This window comes from Diplotaxodon limnothrissa, linkage group LG4 (genome assembly GCF_057381915.1).
Source record: "Diplotaxodon limnothrissa isolate DT_005_m linkage group LG4, D_limnothrissa_male_GT1.1, whole genome shotgun sequence".
NCBI lineage: Eukaryota > Metazoa > Chordata > Actinopteri > Cichliformes > Cichlidae > Diplotaxodon > Diplotaxodon limnothrissa.
The window spans coordinates 8,626,677-8,632,676 of record NC_140599.1 but is presented as its reverse complement, the minus strand read 5'-3'; the positions used below and the strand labels follow the sequence as shown (position 1 = coordinate 8,632,676).

At 38.5% G+C, this 6,000-nt stretch overlaps 1 pseudogene; it reads left to right on the top strand.

Annotated features, from left to right (window-relative positions):
- Nucleotides 1–1,780: 1,780 nt before the first annotated feature.
- LOC146633215 (dynein axonemal heavy chain 6-like) lies at nucleotides 1,781–5,535 on the top strand (annotated as a pseudogene).
- Nucleotides 5,536–6,000: the final 465 nt, after the last annotated feature.

The window sequence follows — 6,000 nt, the reverse complement described above, 5'->3', positions numbered from 1 at the left end:
ATATAATATAAAAACACCCAGCACGCCCCTGCGGGCGGTTTATCCTTCAAGCTCGGGTCCTCTACCAGAGGCCTGGGAGCTTGAGGGTCCTGCGCAGTATCTTAGCTGTTCCCAGGACTGCGCTCTTCTGGACAGAGATCTCCGATGTTGTTCCCGGGATCTGCTGGAGCCACTCGCCTAGCTTGGGAGTCACCGCACCTAGGGCTCCGATTACCACGGGGACCACCGTTACCTTCACCCTCCACATCCTCTCGAGCTCTTCTCTGAGCCCTTGGTATTTCTCCAGCTTCTCGTGTTCCTTCTTCCTGATATTGCTGTCATTCGGAACCGCTACATCGATCACTACGGCCGTCTTCTTCTGTTTGTCTACCACCACTATGTCCGGTTGGTTAGCCACCACCATTTTGTCCGTCTGTATCTGGAAGTCCCACAGGATCTTAGCTCGGTCATTCTCCACCACCCTTGGGGGCATCTCCCATTTTGACCTCGGGACTTCCAGGTTATACTCGGCACAGATGTTCCTGTACACTATGCTGGCCACTTGGTTATGGCGTTCCATGTATGCCTTGCCTGCTAGCATCTTGCACATATATATATATATATATATATATATATATATATATATATATAGATAGGTAGGTAGGTAGATAGATAGATAGGTAGGTAGGTAGGTAGGTAGGTAGGTAGGTAGATAGATAGGTGTGTGTGTGTGTATATATATGAATTATGGAATGCCGTTTAAGAAAATATTATTTATATTACAAAATTTCATCAGATGAACTATGTCAGTACTTTGTAGAGCTTTGTTTTTTGTGACAACTATTTTGCAATAGCTGTTAAAACTACAAATGGTACAAATAATTTGGATTCTGCATTGCGTCAATTTGAAGATCATATATTCATTCAGCAAAATTTCTATTGCTTATGAATAATGTTCAACAAAATGTTTCTGGGAGGAGATTATGCAAAATTCTTGAGGGAATTTATCAATCACTGATGGAGATGTCAACTGAGAGAACACTTCAAGCAGAAGCTGAAGCACATGGTATGGGTCATTATACCATTTTACATCTCAAAGAGGAAGGCCAAGATAAGAGATAAAAACACATTTCATTTTCACTAAGTATATTAAGAAGATATATGTGCAAGTTTCATTTTATATATGCAAGTTTCATTTTATATATTTAAGTTTCATGCTATATCTGCAAACATTGCCACTTTTTGTTTCCCGCCCACCACCGTGATGCCTTTAAAAGCTTCACACTGTCGTATTAATTGACCGAGAGGTTCAATATAGGGCAAAAAGGAAGGAAGGGAGAGATCGGGCAGCCCTGCCTTGTTCCCCTCTCCAGGATGAAAGAATCCGAAAGATCCCCATTTATCTTTATGCAGGCGCTTGTCTTGTTGTACAGAGTCTTTATTAAAATTATAAAATTGGGCTTGAAACCAAATTTTTCCAGTGCTTTGTAAAGAAATCACCATCTAACTGAGTCGAAAGCCTTCTCAGCATCTAAGCCCACAACCATAGCCTTGATTTTGTCCCTAGCTGTTTGTTCTAGTGCATGTAGTGATCTTCTTATATTCTCAAAAGTTTGTCTTTGCTGAATAAAACCAGTTTGGTCTTTGCTTACCTTTAATGTAGACAGTGCCAAAGAGACTTGTAAAACCAAAGAAACCAAGTCTCCAAAGCCTGAAAGCCTGTGAGCAGTCATTCAAACCAAAGGTCTGAAGCAACGGCACCATGATGCTATCCACCTACCTTCTCTGCCATCCACCAAAAATGTCGACCAACAGGTATGAGATGAGGTATGATTTTAGAAAAGCTTGCCATTACAAAATTGTGTTATTTAAAGTAACTAGTGTGTCATACTTTGAAAAAAAGAGGCTGCTAGAAAGAATTTGAGGAATTTGTAACCAGATCTTTGAAATTTTGTGATCATGGTAGCATATTTTACAATAAAAAACAATATAGTGCTGTAGTCAATCAGTAAACAATATATATAGTCTACAGTGATAAGGTAGTTCCAAGTATGTCTAAAGCAAATTTCTGTCATAATTGCCACTATAACAGGAACACGTACCTTCTCCCTTCCTTTCTCAGCCCTTAAAGGATGTGATGTCAACCCCTCCTCTCCCCAGATGGCTGTTTCCCATACAGCGGGACCCTACCTTCAAATGTCAACTTCACGAGTACATCAGTACTGACCTCGACAGTCAAGCTGTGATTTTGCAGTGTGATGATGATGCAGTATTTCTAACTGTGAAGCAGTGGGAAAATATCCAGTGCAAGCTGCTATGCATCCCCTTCTTTGCACGCTACAGACTATGGAAACCCTTCGATGTCTGGCACAAAAATGTTTGTGCCAAAAAGATAACTTTGGCCATGGAGTCACTATAAAAAAAATTGTGTTTTGTATTTCTATTTTCAGATGCATTGAAAAATTGTCAGATTTTTGGATATGATTGAACTATTCTGGTTATGTTGAATTTTAATTTGAAATTAACATGGGATTTTATTTGTATATTTGTATGTTTTTATATGTGTCTGGAAGGCATATATAAATAGGCAATAAATATGAAAACGCACCCTCTTTGAAAGTCAACCTAAAAAATGACGTCTACCTGCAAAGTATCAAGCAAAGCATCCGGGTGGTTTTACTGCATTGTTTTCCTTAGATGCCTGACAGCTTTGAATTGCCCTGATGTATTTTTCTCCTTCAAAAACCATTCCAGATTGTATTTGCTGCTGCGAACGTGTACTCACACATGTTTGAGCACTTTCTGAGAATCTATAAGGAGAATGAAAGTTTGGATTTGGATGCAGTGCTTATTAACTTATTACTTATTCCATTGAAATTTAAATTTTTTGTCATTATTGTTTTGTTTTTTGTTGTTTTTTTCCTACATTTTACTGTGGATTGTTTTTGGAAATTTGGAAAGTTTTTGACCATAAAATGTGATTTAAGGTCATCAGTCACACGCTCACCCAACTCGCTAAGAGGAAAGCTGAGGCCATAATCACTGACGTTCGTGAGGCCAAAGTTGAAGGACAGATCAGTCCCTCTACTACAGCTCAGCTGGTTGACTTTCTCACATTTCTGGATGAGATTGAGGAGACGGTGAGATGTTCCTGTTTAACAATTAAATGTGATAAACCAACAAAACACAGCAGCTTGTTTTCTTTTTCCTCAGCTTTCTTTTTCTGATTTACTCAACTCCATATTTCCATTTCTCGTTTTGCTAACAAAGAGCTGAAATCAGTATGCAAAATGTACGATCTGATCAACGTGCACTCAGTCCCCACACCACCAGAAATTCTTGCCATGCTTAAACTCTGTGATGACTTGTTAGATGATATCATGTGAAAGGAAGCGGAAGAATGGGATGCTACTATGAAAAGGTTTTGCAGCTACCTGAAGAAGGATATAAAGGAACTCAAACAGGAGAACATGGAAATCCGGTTTAAATTGCAGGTATGAGAAGATGATTGTTTTATTTTTAATTTTGTTGTTCTATTTCTATTTAGTAATTTTAACTAAAGCATAATTAAACTATATTTGGTATAATTAAAAGCTCGTGCATTTTAATGTGCAGGATCCACAAATTTTAGACATCAGTGCTGATTCATCACAAGTGCATCTGCTGTTGGGGGAGATCCAGATTTCCATAGAAAAGCCACAGGCCAAAGCTTCCTCCTGCACATCCTACCAGAAGAAATTCAAAGTACTCTAATTCTTTCAATGTAAACATATTTCATAGAAACTAGATCAAGCCATAAAAGTTTCGATGTGTGCTAAAAAAGTGATACAAAAGAGAACTGCAATTCGATTTGCATGCCATTTGGTGAAATAAATATTTGATCTCCTACACTCAGCCAAACTACTGGTTTCTATTGATTGACTGTGTGCACTAAGATTGCAATCAATCACAGATACTCCTAATCTCAACTCGTAATGTGCATAAAGCCCACCTGTCCACAGAATCAATGTCTTCCATTCAAACCTCTCCACCACCACTGCAGCTATCAAGGGAGATCAGGGAAAAGACTGTAGACCTGCACAAGACTGGAAGAAGCTTGGTGAGAAGATGGAAGAAATATCAAATGACCATGTGTGGAGCTCCATGAGAGCTCTTGGAGTGATGATAATCATGAGAAAGCTATTATCCCAAAACTACATGGGAGGAGTTTACTAATGATCTGAAGGCAGATGGGACTACCGTCACCAAGAACAGCACTGGTAACACACTACACCATAACATATTGAAATCTTGCACGTCCCCCTGATCAAGAAGGTCTTAAGCATGTCTCTGAACATCTAAATAATTCAGATAAGACCTGGAAGAAATTGTTGTGGTCAGATAAAAGCAACATCAAGCACGGGCATTAACTCAACCTGCCATGTTTGGAGGAAGTGAAATTCTGAGTATGACGCAAAGAACACCAACCCCAGGTAGAAACATTAAGCTTTGGGCTGTTTTTCTGTAAAGACAGGATGACATCACCGCATTGAGATGCCAAGGACAGGGGCATTTACACAAAATCTCTGGAATCTCTTTCCCTCAGCCATAACACTGAACAACACTGTGGATGGATCATCCACCATGACAATGACCCAAAACATACCGCCAAGGCAACAATGGAGTGGCTAAATAGGAAGCACATTAAGGCTACTGAGTGGCCTATCCAGCCTCCAGACCTTAATCCCAATAGAAACTCTATGGAAGGACCTGAAACTTTTAGTTCTCATACAACAGTCAAGAAACCTCTAAATCTCTAGAGGATTAGAGAGTTTCTGTAAGGAGAAGTGAGCCAAAATCTCTCCTGTGTGCAAACCTGTTGACCAATTACAAGAAAAAAAATTTCATGGATATTTGGATGATATTCTGTCTCTCTCCATTAAAATGAAACTACCATGAAAACAAGAGACTGTTCATCTCTTTGTAAGTGAGCCAATTTACAAATTCAAAAGGGAATTAAATTATTATTTCCTCCACTGTATAGCAAGTATATCCATACTATAAACTAAATGAAAATGTACTTTTCATTTTACCCATCGCTAGAGCACACTTCAACAACTGGACATGGAGCAGTTTAGTGCACAAGTCAACAAATGCAGCAAGTATTTCAACCAGCTTGAGAAGGGCCTGCCACGTAACAATATAGTTCCCTGTCTGAAGAACAAGGTGAACGTGATGATGCACAGAGTGGGTAGAAAAAAGTGTTATGAAATATCTGATATTTTTTGTGGCATACAGTAGATAATGTTGTCAGCAGTCTCTTTTTAAAATGATACCATATTACAATATGGGCTGAAAGTAATTCATTATTTTTGTGACTGCTCAAGTGTTATTTATGTGTTCTTTCTTTAGCTGCCTGTGATCGCTGATCTTCATTACCCATGTCTGAAACCAAAACATTGGAAGACCTTGGAGTCTTTGGTGGGGACTTCCCTCAATGTGGATAAACTTACCATAGCTGGTTTAGAGGAACTCAGTTTTTCATACGGCAAAGAGGATAAGGGTACTACTGACTGAGCACACAACAGATCCTAACACCTAATAAAAGTTACAGATTGATTAGAGGTCCAAAATCATATTTATCGGCTCATCATTAAATTGCAACTAGAGTTATTAAAATGCAAACTCCTTAGGAAAAAAACAAAAACAAAAAAAAACATCTAACACAATAAATAACTTTTAGGTTTCAGGACAAGCTTCAGAAGAGGCTTCAGTGGAGACCACATCTCAAAGGTATGTGGATTACATATAAATATTTATACAGATATTATATCTCAGTAAAAGTACTACAATAAAAATGACACTTACATATCTCTCTATTTAATATTATATCCCTCATTTTATACCCAAATATGAGTCAAAGTCACTCCAATGTTACTTGATTTCAGAGAAATCAAAGATAATCTATTCGTGTAAAAGGAAAGACACAGTTAGCTACATGTGCTTAAGCATCAGTGTGACATCAGATCAGATTTGCTGGGT